The following is a 14071-nucleotide window of genomic DNA, read 5'->3' as shown; positions in this document are numbered from 1 at the left end:
GTATCCCACCGATGGTACGGCGGTGGCGGGGGGTGGGGTGACTGCTGTAATTTCAAAGAACCCCGTTGGGCTGAAACCTGGTGTTGTGGGATTTTTAACACAGTCAAATCAGGTTGTGGGATCCCATGACTCAGCCAATGTCAAATGGCTATCAGATCAGCCCCCACAGCCCCTTCCCAACCCCCCCACCCCGAGGCAACAAATTTATCCTAATATTTTCTTGAACAAGGAAGAAATGTCTTTAGTCTGTTTCCTGAATAGAGTGAAACCCCCATCTCTGTTTGTTTCTTCGCAAACTACTGTACGGAAGCGACCTGCTTTAGTAGCTACGTCTGTACGTAAAGATTATTCACGCAGACGATCGCCCAAGGCTGGAACTGGCTTCAGCTCCCTGGTGCCACCAGGCAGCCGTACTAACCACTGATCCACTGTGCCACCCGTACGATTTGGAACGATTTGTCATCATTTGCGGTGCAAGTAGCGAAACAGTTGTCAGTTTGTCAACTGGGTCGGATTATAATGTTGTCAGCGATCTGCAGCAATGTGAACGGAGATGTCGAATCGAGCTGCTGGTGGTGATGAGGCGCGCTTGCAGCGTGACATGTTTACACGGGGAGATCAGCTCCCTCCCCATTCTCCACAGAGAGTCGGATACAAGTAGAGAGGATATTGAAAGTGGACGATAAAGAAAGGGTGCACGGACGTAATTCGCTTTTCGCAACTTTTCGGATTGATGCGGAATGCCGAGGAGCGAATCCTGTACGTGAGGGAAACGATGATTGGCATTTATGGGCAAGCTACACCAACACAAGGGGAGGCAATGAATAGGATCTTTCCGTCAAGGCCAACATTTCTCGCCCATGCCGAGATCAGCCTGGTGGTGAGCTGCTCTCTCGAACCGCTGCAGTCCAAGTGCTGTCGGTAGCCCCGCGATGCTGTTTGGGCGGGGATTCCCGATTTTGACCCGGTAACACCGGAGGAACAAGGACATATTTGCAATTCAGGACAGCGAGTGCCTCGGCGGGGGGGAGAACTTGCGAATGGTGGTGTTCCCGTGGATCTGCTGCCGTCATCCTTCGAGGCTGCGTTGGCCATGGGTTTGCAAGGTGCTGCCTGAGGAATTCTGGTGAATCTTGTAGATGCCGGGGGAATGAATGACCCTGCCGCCGCCGCTGTCCCCGATCACCGGGAGAAACCTCTCTGCAGTCGACCTGACGTGCGGTGGCTCCGGCCCGTGCCATCTGATTGGTCGTCAGCGCGACCTACGCGGCTACGTAACAGATGGACAGAAAAGCACGGGGAAAGCACAGCGACTGCTGCAGAGTGATCTTCCGGTCTGGTTGGATATCTTGGAAGGAAGGTAGACGGTAAGGGAATAAAGGAACTTTGAATATCATCAAACTGATGGAAAGGATAGTCGGCAAATATGACCTCCACCGTTGGAGTATTAATGTGCTATCGCTTCTCGGCCTTTTGGCTTGGAATATGTGTAGTTTCTGTTCTTATCAGTTTAATCGCTGATATCTCCCGAAGGTGGGAGTGTTTGTATTAAATGGATTTTTGGAGCAGGGAGATGGCTTAAGGGCTTGCTCTGTCCTCTCCATGTATCAGCCTGGTATTGCAGTGTTTCCAGGAATGGTGCACCCAACGCTTACCCAAGTTCAAAAGCAGGTGAATGCAATGTGAATCTCTTGCCTTTGCTAGTTTGCCGTGTTGATGGCAGTCAGTGATTGTTGCATCTATTGTCTTTTCAGTTGCAGGAAACTATCGTCTTTTGTTACGGGTTTTCTGTCTTATGAACCTGCTCTGCAGTTACCTGATGAAGGTGCAGCACGCTGAAAGCCAGGACAGGGGTAACCCCAACGTGCTACAGGGAACATTCTGGAACCAGGGGCCTGCCAGGAAGGTAACTTGCCAATTTGAATGAATGGATTTGCCCTTGTCTGCCGTTTTGGGCTTCTGCGGTCGTTCTTGGAACGTATCCCACCGATGGTACGGCGGTGGCGGGGGGTGGGGTGACTGCTGTAATTTCAAAGAACCCCGTTGGGCTGAAACCTGGTGTTGTGGGATTTTTAACACAGTCAAATCAGGTTGTGGGATCCCATGACTCAGCCAATGTCAAATGGCTATCAGATCAGCCCCCACAGCCCCTTCCCAACCCCCCCGCCCCCCCCCCACCCCGAGGCAACAAATTTATCCTAATATTTTCTTGAACAAGAAAGAAATGTCTTTAGTCTGTTTCCTGAATAGAGTGAAACCCCCATCTCTGTTTGTTTCTTCGCAAACTACTGTACGGAAGCGACCTGCTTTAGTAGCTACGTCTGTACGTAAAGATTATTCACGCAGACGATCGCCCAAGGCTGGAACTGGCTTCAGCTCCCTGGTGCCACCAGGCAGCCGTACTAACCACTGATCCACTGTGCCACCCGTACGATTTGGAACGATTTGTCATCATTTGCGGTGCAAGTAGCGAAACAGTTGTCAGTTTGTCAACTGGGTCGGATTATAATGTTGTCAGCGATCTGCAGCAATGTGAACGGAGATGTCGAATCGAGCTGCTGGTGGTGATGAGGCGCGCTTGCAGCGTGACATGTTTACACGGGGAGATCAGCTCCCTCCCCATTCTCCACAGAGAGTCGGATACAAGTAGAGAGGATATTGAAAGTGGACGATAAAGAAAGGGTGCACGGACGTAATTCGCTTTTCGCAACTTTTCGGATTGATGCGGAATGCCGAGGAGCGAATCCTGTACGTGAGGGAAACGATGATTGGCATTTATGGGCAAGCTACACCAACACAAGGGGAGGCAATGAATAGGATCTTTCCGTCAAGGCCAACATTTCTCGCCCATGCCGAGATCAGCCTGGTGGTGAGCTGCTCTCTCGAACCGCTGCAGTCCAAGTGCTGTCGGTAGCCCCGCGATGCTGTTTGGGCGGGGATTCCCGATTTTGACCCGGTAACACCGGAGGAACAAGGACATATTTGCAATTCAGGACAGCGAGTGCCTCGGCGGGGGGGAGAACTTGCGAATGGTGGTGTTCCCGTGGATCTGCTGCCGTCATCCTTCGAGGCTGCGTTGGCCATGGGTTTGCAAGGTGCTGCCTGAGGAATTCTGGTGAATCTTGTAGATGCCGGGGGAATGAATGACCCTGCCGGGGGAATGAATGACCCTGCCGCCGCCGCTGTCCCCGATCACCGGGAGAAACCTCTCTGCAGTCGACCTGACGTGCGGTGGCTCCGGCCCGTGCCATCTGATTGGTCGTCAGCGCGACCTACGCGGCTACGTAACAGAAAAGCACGGGGAAAGCACAGCGACTGCTGCAGAGTGATCTTCCGGTCTGGTTGGATATCTTGGAAGGAAGGTAGACGGTAAGGGAATAAAGGAACTTTGAATATCATCAAACTGATGGAAAGGATAGTCGGCAAATATGACCTCCACCGTTGGAGTATTAATGTGCTATCGCTTCTCGGCCTTTTGGCTTGGAATATGTGTAGTTTCTGTTCTTATCAGTTTAATCGCTGATATCTCCCGAAGGTGGGAGTGTTTGTATTAAATGGATTTTTGGAGCAGGGAGATGGCTTAAGGGCTTGCTCTGTCCTCTCCATGTATCAGCCTGGTATTGCAGTGTTTCCAGGAATGGTGCACCCAACGCTTACCCAAGTTCAAAAGCAGGTGAATGCAATGTGAATCTCTTGCCTTTGCTAGTTTGCCGTGTTGATGGCAGTCAGTGATTGTTGCATCTATTGTCTTTTCAGTTGCAGGAAACTATCGTCTTTTGTTACGGGTTTTCTGTCTTATGAACCTGCTCTGCAGTTACCTGATGAAGGTGCAGCACGCTGAAAGCCAGGACAGGGGTAACCCCAACGTGCTACAGGGAACATTCTGGAACCAGGGGCCTGCCAGGAAGGTAACTTGCCAATTTGAATGAATGGATTTGCCCTTGTCTGCCGTTTTGGGCTTCTGCGGTCGTTCTTGGAACGTATCCCACCGATGGTACGGCGGTGGCGGGGGGTGGGGTGACTGCTGTAATTTCAAAGAACCCCGTTGGGCTGAAACCTGGTGTTGTGGGATTTTTAACACAGTCAAATCAGGTTGTGGGATCCCATGACTCAGCCAATGTCAAATGGCTATCAGATCAGCCCCCACAGCCCCTTCCCAACCTCCCCCCCCACCCCGAGGCAACAAATTTATCCTAATATTTTCTTGAACAAGGAAGAAATGTCTTTAGTCTGTTTCCTGAATAGAGTGAAACCCCCATCTCTGTTTGTTTCTTCGCAAACTACTGTACGGAAGCGACCTGCTTTAGTAGCTACGTCTGTACGTAAAGATTATTCACGCAGACGATCGCCCAAGGCTGGAACTGGCTTCAGCTCCCTGGTGCCACCAGGCAGCCGTACTAACCACTGATCCACTGTGCCACCCGTACGATTTGGAACGATTTGTCATCATTTGCGGTGCAAGTAGCGAAACAGTTGTCAGTTTGTCAACTGGGTCGGATTATAATGTTGTCAGCGATCTGCAGCAATGTGAACGGAGATGTCGAATCGAGCTGCTGGTGGTGATGAGGCGCGCTTGCAGCGTGACATGTTTACACGGGGAGATCAGCTCCCTCCCCATTCTCCACAGAGAGTCGGATACAAGTAGAGAGGATATTGAAAGTGGACGATAAAGAAAGGGTGCACGGACGTAATTCGCTTTTCGCAACTTTTCGGATTGATGCGGAATGCCGAGGAGCGAATCCTGTACGTGAGGGAAACGATGATTGGCATTTATGGGCAAGCTACACCAACACAAGGGGAGGCAATGAATAGGATCTTTCCGTCAAGGCCAACATTTCTCGCCCATGCCGAGATCAGCCTGGTGGTGAGCTGCTCTCTCGAACCGCTGCAGTCCAAGTGCTGTCGGTAGCCCCGCGATGCTGTTTGGGCGGGGATTCCCGATTTTGACCCGGTAACACCGGAGGAACAAGGACATATTTGCAATTCAGGACAGCGAGTGCCTCGGCGGGGGGGAGAACTTGCGAATGGTGGTGTTCCCGTGGATCTGCTGCCGTCATCCTTCGAGGCTGCGTTGGCCATGGGTTTGCAAGGTGCTGCCTGAGGAATTCTGGTGAATCTTGTAGATGCCGGGGGAATGAATGACCCTGCCGCCGCCGCTGTCCCCGATCACCGGGAGAAACCTCTCTGCAGTCGACCTGACGTGCGGTGGCTCCGGCCCGTGCCATCTGATTGGTCGTCAGCGCGACCTACGCGGCTACGTAACAGATGGACAGAAAAGCACGGGGAAAGCACAGCGACTGCTGCAGAGTGATCTTCCGGTCTGGTTGGATATCTTGGAAGGAAGGTAGACGGTAAGGGAATAAAGGAACTTTGAATATCATCAAACTGATGGAAAGGATAGTCGGCAAATATGACCTCCACCGTTGGAGTATTAATGTGCTATCGCTTCTCGGCCTTTTGGCTTGGAATATGTGTAGTTTCTGTTCTTATCAGTTTAATCGCTGATATCTCCCGAAGGTGGGAGTGTTTGTATTAAATGGATTTTTGGAGCAGGGAGATGGCTTAAGGGCTTGCTCTGTCCTCTCCATGTATCAGCCTGGTATTGCAGTGTTTCCAGGAATGGTGCACCCAACGCTTACCCAAGTTCAAAAGCAGGTGAATGCAATGTGAATCTCTTGCCTTTGCTAGTTTGCCGTGTTGATGGCAGTCAGTGATTGTTGCATCTATTGTCTTTTCAGTTGCAGGAAACTATCGTCTTTTGTTACGGGTTTTCTGTCTTATGAACCTGCTCTGCAGTTACCTGATGAAGGTGCAGCACGCTGAAAGCCAGGACAGGGGTAACCCCAACGTGCTACAGGGAACATTCTGGAACCAGGGGCCTGCCAGGAAGGTAACTTGCCAATTTGAATGAATGGATTTGCCCTTGTCTGCCGTTTTGGGCTTCTGCGGTCGTTCTTGGAACGTATCCCACCGATGGTACGGCGGTGGCGGGGGGTGGGGTGACTGCTGTAATTTCAAAGAACCCCGTTGGGCTGAAACCTGGTGTTGTGGGATTTTTAACACAGTCAAATCAGGTTGTGGGATCCCATGACTCAGCCAATGTCAAATGGCTATCAGATCAGCCCCCACAGCCCCTTCCCAACCCCCCCGCCTCCCCCCCAACCCCGAGGCAACAAATTTATCCTAATATTTTCTTGAACAAGAAAGAAATGTCTTTAGTCTGTTTCCTGAATAGAGTGAAACCCCCATCTCTGTTTGTTTCTTCGCAAACTACTGTACGGAAGCGACCTGCTTTAGTAGCTACGTCTGTACGTAAAGATTATTCACGCAGACGATCGCCCAAGGCTGGAACTGGCTTCAGCTCCCTGGTGCCACCAGGCAGCCGTACTAACCACTGATCCACTGTGCCACCCGTACGATTTGGAACGATTTGTCATCATTTGCGGTGCAAGTAGCGAAACAGTTGTCAGTTTGTCAACTGGGTCGGATTATAATGTTGTCAGCGATCTGCAGCAATGTGAACGGAGATGTCGAATCGAGCTGCTGGTGGTGATGAGGCGCGCTTGCAGCGTGACATGTTTACACGGGGAGATCAGCTCCCTCCCCATTCTCCACAGAGAGTCGGATACAAGTAGAGAGGATATTGAAAGTGGACGATAAAGAAAGGGTGCACGGACGTAATTCGCTTTTCGCAACTTTTCGGATTGATGCGGAATGCCGAGGAGCGAATCCTGTACGTGAGGGAAACGATGATTGGCATTTATGGGCAAGCTACACCAACACAAGGGGAGGCAATGAATAGGATCTTTCCGTCAAGGCCAACATTTCTCGCCCATGCCGAGATCAGCCTGGTGGTGAGCTGCTCTCTCGAACCGCTGCAGTCCAAGTGCTGTCGGTAGCCCCGCGATGCTGTTTGGGCGGGGATTCCCGATTTTGACCCGGTAACACCGGAGGAACAAGGACATATTTGCAATTCAGGACAGCGAGTGCCTCGGCGGGGGGGAGAACTTGCGAATGGTGGTGTTCCCGTGGATCTGCTGCCGTCATCCTTCGAGGCTGCGTTGGCCATGGGTTTGCAAGGTGCTGCCTGAGGAATTCTGGTGAATCTTGTAGATGCCGGGGGAATGAATGACCCTGCCGGGGAATGAATGACCCTGCCGCCGCCGCTGTCCCCGATCACCGGGAGAAACCTCTCTGCAGTCGACCTGACGTGCGGTGGCTCCGGCCCGTGCCATCTGATTGGTCGTCAGCGCGACCTACGCGGCTACGTAACAGAAAAGCACGGGGAAAGCACAGCGACTGCTGCAGAGTGATCTTCCGGTCTGGTTGGATATCTTGGAAGGAAGGTAGACGGTAAGGGAATAAAGGAACTTTGAATATCATCAAACTGATGGAAAGGATAGTCGGCAAATATGACCTCCACCGTTGGAGTATTAATGTGCTATCGCTTCTCGGCCTTTTGGCTTGGAATATGTGTAGTTTCTGTTCTTATCAGTTTAATCGCTGATATCTCCCGAAGGTGGGAGTGTTTGTATTAAATGGATTTTTGGAGCAGGGAGATGGCTTAAGGGCTTGCTCTGTCCTCTCCATGTATCAGCCTGGTATTGCAGTGTTTCCAGGAATGGTGCACCCAACGCTTACCCAAGTTCAAAAGCAGGTGAATGCAATGTGAATCTCTTGCCTTTGCTAGTTTGCCGTGTTGATGGCAGTCAGTGATTGTTGCATCTATTGTCTTTTCAGTTGCAGGAAACTATCGTCTTTTGTTACGGGTTTTCTGTCTTATGAACCTGCTCTGCAGTTACCTGATGAAGGTGCAGCACGCTGAAAGCCAGGACAGGGGTAACCCCAACGTGCTACAGGGAACATTCTGGAACCAGGGGCCTGCCAGGAAGGTAACTTGCCAATTTGAATGAATGGATTTGCCCTTGTCTGCCGTTTTGGGCTTCTGCGGTCGTTCTTGGAACGTATCCCACCGATGGTACGGCGGTGGCGGGGGGTGGGGTGACTGCTGTAATTTCAAAGAACCCCGTTGGGCTGAAACCTGGTGTTGTGGGATTTTTAACACAGTCAAATCAGGTTGTGGGATCCCATGACTCAGCCAATGTCAAATGGCTATCAGATCAGCCCCCACAGCCCCTTCCCAACCCCCCGCCCCCCCCCCCCGAGGCAACAAATTTATCCTAATATTTTCTTGAACAAGGAAGAAATGTCTTTAGTCTGTTTCCTGAATAGAGTGAAACCCCCATCTCTGTTTGTTTCTTCGCAAACTACTGTACGGAAGCGACCTGCTTTAGTAGCTACGTCTGTACGTAAAGATTATTCACGCAGACGATCGCCCAAGGCTGGAACTGGCTTCAGCTCCCTGGTGCCACCAGGCAGCCGTACTAACCACTGATCCACTGTGCCACCCGTACGATTTGGAACGATTTGTCATCATTTGCGGTGCAAGTAGCGAAACAGTTGTCAGTTTGTCAACTGGGTCGGATTATAATGTTGTCAGCGATCTGCAGCAATGTGAACGGAGATGTCGAATCGAGCTGCTGGTGGTGATGAGGCGCGCTTGCAGCGTGACATGTTTACACGGGGAGATCAGCTCCCTCCCCATTCTCCACAGAGAGTCGGATACAAGTAGAGAGGATATTGAAAGTGGACGATAAAGAAAGGGTGCACGGACGTAATTCGCTTTTCGCAACTTTTCGGATTGATGCGGAATGCCGAGGAGCGAATCCTGTACGTGAGGGAAACGATGATTGGCATTTATGGGCAAGCTACACCAACACAAGGGGAGGCAATGAATAGGATCTTTCCGTCAAGGCCAACATTTCTCGCCCATGCCGAGATCAGCCTGGTGGTGAGCTGCTCTCTCGAACCGCTGCAGTCCAAGTGCTGTCGGTAGCCCCGCGATGCTGTTTGGGCGGGGATTCCCGATTTTGACCCGGTAACACCGGAGGAACAAGGACATATTTGCAATTCAGGACAGCGAGTGCCTCGGCGGGGGGGAGAACTTGCGAATGGTGGTGTTCCCGTGGATCTGCTGCCGTCATCCTTCGAGGCTGCGTTGGCCATGGGTTTGCAAGGTGCTGCCTGAGGAATTCTGGTGAATCTTGTAGATGCCGGGGGAATGAATGACCCTGCCGCCGCCGCTGTCCCCGATCACCGGGAGAAACCTCTCTGCAGTCGACCTGACGTGCGGTGGCTCCGGCCCGTGCCATCTGATTGGTCGTCAGCGCGACCTACGCGGCTACGTAACAGATGGACAGAAAAGCACGGGGAAAGCACAGCGACTGCTGCAGAGTGATCTTCCGGTCTGGTTGGATATCTTGGAAGGAAGGTAGACGGTAAGGGAATAAAGGAACTTTGAATATCATCAAACTGATGGAAAGGATAGTCGGCAAATATGACCTCCACCGTTGGAGTATTAATGTGCTATCGCTTCTCGGCCTTTTGGCTTGGAATATGTGTAGTTTCTGTTCTTATCAGTTTAATCGCTGATATCTCCCGAAGGTGGGAGTGTTTGTATTAAATGGATTTTTGGAGCAGGGAGATGGCTTAAGGGCTTGCTCTGTCCTCTCCATGTATCAGCCTGGTATTGCAGTGTTTCCAGGAATGGTGCACCCAACGCTTACCCAAGTTCAAAAGCAGGTGAATGCAATGTGAATCTCTTGCCTTTGCTAGTTTGCCGTGTTGATGGCAGTCAGTGATTGTTGCATCTATTGTCTTTTCAGTTGCAGGAAACTATCGTCTTTTGTTACGGGTTTTCTGTCTTATGAACCTGCTCTGCAGTTACCTGATGAAGGTGCAGCACGCTGAAAGCCAGGACAGGGGTAACCCCAACGTGCTACAGGGAACATTCTGGAACCAGGGGCCTGCCAGGAAGGTAACTTGCCAATTTGAATGAATGGATTTGCCCTTGTCTGCCGTTTTGGGCTTCTGCGGTCGTTCTTGGAACGTATCCCACCGATGGTACGGCGGTGGCGGGGGGTGGGGTGACTGCTGTAATTTCAAAGAACCCCGTTGGGCTGAAACCTGGTGTTGTGGGATTTTTAACACAGTCAAATCAGGTTGTGGGATCCCATGACTCAGCCAATGTCAAATGGCTATCAGATCAGCCCCCACAGCCCCTTCCCAACCCCCCGCCCTCCCCCCCACCCCGAGGCAACAAATTTATCCTAATATTTTCTTGAACAAGGAAGAAATGTCTTTAGTCTGTTTCCTGAATAGAGTGAAACCCCCATCTCTGTTTGTTTCTTCGCAAACTACTGTACGGAAGCGACCTGCTTTAGTAGCTACGTCTGTACGTAAAGATTATTCACGCAGACGATCGCCCAAGGCTGGAACTGGCTTCAGCTCCCTGGTGCCACCAGGCAGCCGTACTAACCACTGATCCACTGTGCCACCCGTACGATTTGGAACGATTTGTCATCATTTGCGGTGCAAGTAGCGAAACAGTTGTCAGTTTGTCAACTGGGTCGGATTATAATGTTGTCAGCGATCTGCAGCAATGTGAACGGAGATGTCGAATCGAGCTGCTGGTGGTGATGAGGCGCGCTTGCAGCGTGACATGTTTACACGGGGAGATCAGCTCCCTCCCCATTCTCCACAGAGAGTCGGATACAAGTAGAGAGGATATTGAAAGTGGACGATAAAGAAAGGGTGCACGGACGTAATTCGCTTTTCGCAACTTTTCGGATTGATGCGGAATGCCGAGGAGCGAATCCTGTACGTGAGGGAAACGATGATTGGCATTTATGGGCAAGCTACACCAACACAAGGGGAGGCAATGAATAGGATCTTTCCGTCAAGGCCAACATTTCTCGCCCATGCCGAGATCAGCCTGGTGGTGAGCTGCTCTCTCGAACCGCTGCAGTCCAAGTGCTGTCGGTAGCCCCGCGATGCTGTTTGGGCGGGGATTCCCGATTTTGACCCGGTAACACCGGAGGAACAAGGACATATTTGCAATTCAGGACAGCGAGTGCCTCGGCGGGGGGGAGAACTTGCGAATGGTGGTGTTCCCGTGGATCTGCTGCCGTCATCCTTCGAGGCTGCGTTGGCCATGGGTTTGCAAGGTGCTGCCTGAGGAATTCTGGTGAATCTTGTAGATGCCGGGGGAATGGGGAATGAATGACCCTGCCGCCGCCGCTGTCCCCGATCACCGGGAGAAACCTCTCTGCAGTCGACCTGACGTGCGGTGGCTCCGGCCCGTGCCATCTGATTGGTCGTCAGCGCGACCTACGCGGCTACGTAACAGAAAAGCACGGGGAAAGCACAGCGACTGCTGCAGAGTGATCTTCCGGTCTGGTTGGATATCTTGGAAGGAAGGTAGACGGTAAGGGAATAAAGGAACTTTGAATATCATCAAACTGATGGAAAGGATAGTCGGCAAATATGACCTCCACCGTTGGAGTATTAATGTGCTATCGCTTCTCGGCCTTTTGGCTTGGAATATGTGTAGTTTCTGTTCTTATCAGTTTAATCGCTGATATCTCCCGAAGGTGGGAGTGTTTGTATTAAATGGATTTTTGGAGCAGGGAGATGGCTTAAGGGCTTGCTCTGTCCTCTCCATGTATCAGCCTGGTATTGCAGTGTTTCCAGGAATGGTGCACCCAACGCTTACCCAAGTTCAAAAGCAGGTGAATGCAATGTGAATCTCTTGCCTTTGCTAGTTTGCCGTGTTGATGGCAGTCAGTGATTGTTGCATCTATTGTCTTTTCAGTTGCAGGAAACTATCGTCTTTTGTTACGGGTTTTCTGTCTTATGAACCTGCTCTGCAGTTACCTGATGAAGGTGCAGCACGCTGAAAGCCAGGACAGGGGTAACCCCAACGTGCTACAGGGAACATTCTGGAACCAGGGGCCTGCCAGGAAGGTAACTTGCCAATTTGAATGAATGGATTTGCCCTTGTCTGCCGTTTTGGGCTTCTGCGGTCGTTCTTGGAACGTATCCCACCGATGGTACGGCGGTGGCGGGGGGTGGGGTGACTGCTGTAATTTCAAAGAACCCCGTTGGGCTGAAACCTGGTGTTGTGGGATTTTTAACACAGTCAAATCAGGTTGTGGGATCCCATGACTCAGCCAATGTCAAATGGCTATCAGATCAGCCCCCACAGCCCCTTCCCAACCCCCCACCCCCGAGGCAACAAATTTATCCTAATATTTTCTTGAACAAGGAAGAAATGTCTTTAGTCTGTTTCCTGAATAGAGTGAAACCCCCATCTCTGTTTGTTTCTTCGCAAACTACTGTACGGAAGCGACCTGCTTTAGTAGCTACGTCTGTACGTAAAGATTATTCACGCAGACGATCGCCCAAGGCTGGAACTGGCTTCAGCTCCCTGGTGCCACCAGGCAGCCGTACTAACCACTGATCCACTGTGCCACCCGTACGATTTGGAACGATTTGTCATCATTTGCGGTGCAAGTAGCGAAACAGTTGTCAGTTTGTCAACTGGGTCGGATTATAATGTTGTCAGCGATCTGCAGCAATGTGAACGGAGATGTCGAATCGAGCTGCTGGTGGTGATGAGGCGCGCTTGCAGCGTGACATGTTTACACGGGGAGATCAGCTCCCTCCCCATTCTCCACAGAGAGTCGGATACAAGTAGAGAGGATATTGAAAGTGGACGATAAAGAAAGGGTGCACGGACGTAATTCGCTTTTCGCAACTTTTCGGATTGATGCGGAATGCCGAGGAGCGAATCCTGTACGTGAGGGAAACGATGATTGGCATTTATGGGCAAGCTACACCAACACAAGGGGAGGCAATGAATAGGATCTTTCCGTCAAGGCCAACATTTCTCGCCCATGCCGAGATCAGCCTGGTGGTGAGCTGCTCTCTCGAACCGCTGCAGTCCAAGTGCTGTCGGTAGCCCCGCGATGCTGTTTGGGCGGGGATTCCCGATTTTGACCCGGTAACACCGGAGGAACAAGGACATATTTGCAATTCAGGACAGCGAGTGCCTCGGCGGGGGGGAGAACTTGCGAATGGTGGTGTTCCCGTGGATCTGCTGCCGTCATCCTTCGAGGCTGCGTTGGCCATGGGTTTGCAAGGTGCTGCCTGAGGAATTCTGGTGAATCTTGTAGATGCCGGGGGAATGAATGACCCTGCCGCCGCCGCTGTCCCCGATCACCGGGAGAAACCTCTCTGCAGTCGACCTGACGTGCGGTGGCTCCGGCCCGTGCCATCTGATTGGTCGTCAGCGCGACCTACGCGGCTACGTAACAGATGGACAGAAAAGCACGGGGAAAGCACAGCGACTGCTGCAGAGTGATCTTCCGGTCTGGTTGGATATCTTGGAAGGAAGGTAGACGGTAAGGGAATAAAGGAACTTTGAATATCATCAAACTGATGGAAAGGATAGTCGGCAAATATGACCTCCACCGTTGGAGTATTAATGTGCTATCGCTTCTCGGCCTTTTGGCTTGGAATATGTGTAGTTTCTGTTCTTATCAGTTTAATCGCTGATATCTCCCGAAGGTGGGAGTGTTTGTATTAAATGGATTTTTGGAGCAGGGAGATGGCTTAAGGGCTTGCTCTGTCCTCTCCATGTATCAGCCTGGTATTGCAGTGTTTCCAGGAATGGTGCACCCAACGCTTACCCAAGTTCAAAAGCAGGTGAATGCAATGTGAATCTCTTGCCTTTGCTAGTTTGCCGTGTTGATGGCAGTCAGTGATTGTTGCATCTATTGTCTTTTCAGTTGCAGGAAACTATCGTCTTTTGTTACGGGTTTTCTGTCTTATGAACCTGCTCTGCAGTTACCTGATGAAGGTGCAGCACGCTGAAAGCCAGGACAGGGGTAACCCCAACGTGCTACAGGGAACATTCTGGAACCAGGGGCCTGCCAGGAAGGTAACTTGCCAATTTGAATGAATGGATTTGCCCTTGTCTGCCGTTTTGGGCTTCTGCGGTCGTTCTTGGAACGTATCCCACCGATGGTACGGCGGTGGCGGGGGGTGGGGTGACTGCTGTAATTTCAAAGAACCCCGTTGGGCTGAAACCTGGTGTTGTGGGATTTTTAACACAGTCAAATCAGGTTGTGGGATCCCATGACTCAGCCAATGTCAAATGGCTATCAGA

General features: G+C 51.3%; 7 non-coding genes across 7 annotated transcripts; all 7 read left to right on the top strand.

Moving 5' to 3' along the window:
• The first annotated feature begins 1457 nt into the window (after positions 1–1457).
• LOC132814874 (U2 spliceosomal RNA) lies at positions 1458–1649 on the top strand. The gene has a single exon (XR_009644559.1). It is a non-coding gene; the product is annotated as a U2 spliceosomal RNA (small nuclear RNA).
• A 1810-nt stretch (positions 1650–3459) lies between these two features.
• LOC132814872 (U2 spliceosomal RNA) lies at positions 3460–3651 on the top strand. Its single transcript, XR_009644558.1, has one exon. It is a non-coding gene; the product is annotated as a U2 spliceosomal RNA (small nuclear RNA).
• Positions 3652–5441: 1790 nt separating this feature from the next.
• Positions 5442–5633, top strand: LOC132814871 (U2 spliceosomal RNA). The gene has a single exon (XR_009644557.1). It is a non-coding gene; the product is annotated as a U2 spliceosomal RNA (small nuclear RNA).
• Positions 5634–7443: 1810 nt separating this feature from the next.
• LOC132814870 (U2 spliceosomal RNA) lies at positions 7444–7635 on the top strand. The gene has a single exon (XR_009644556.1). It is a non-coding gene; the product is annotated as a U2 spliceosomal RNA (small nuclear RNA).
• Positions 7636–9428: 1793 nt separating this feature from the next.
• LOC132814868 (U2 spliceosomal RNA) lies at positions 9429–9620 on the top strand. The gene has a single exon (XR_009644554.1). It is a non-coding gene; the product is annotated as a U2 spliceosomal RNA (small nuclear RNA).
• A 1796-nt stretch (positions 9621–11416) lies between these two features.
• LOC132814867 (U2 spliceosomal RNA) lies at positions 11417–11608 on the top strand. The gene has a single exon (XR_009644553.1). It is a non-coding gene; the product is annotated as a U2 spliceosomal RNA (small nuclear RNA).
• Positions 11609–13394: 1786 nt separating this feature from the next.
• Positions 13395–13586, top strand: LOC132814866 (U2 spliceosomal RNA). Its single transcript, XR_009644552.1, has one exon. It is a non-coding gene; the product is annotated as a U2 spliceosomal RNA (small nuclear RNA).
• The last annotated feature ends 485 nt before the right edge of the window (positions 13587–14071 follow it).

This window comes from Hemiscyllium ocellatum, unplaced genomic scaffold (genome assembly GCF_020745735.1).
Source record: "Hemiscyllium ocellatum isolate sHemOce1 unplaced genomic scaffold, sHemOce1.pat.X.cur. scaffold_958_pat_ctg1, whole genome shotgun sequence".
Taxonomy (NCBI): domain Eukaryota; kingdom Metazoa; phylum Chordata; class Chondrichthyes; order Orectolobiformes; family Hemiscylliidae; genus Hemiscyllium; species Hemiscyllium ocellatum.
Note: the sequence above shows the minus strand (reverse complement) of the source record. Positions and strands in the feature narration are given on the sequence as shown.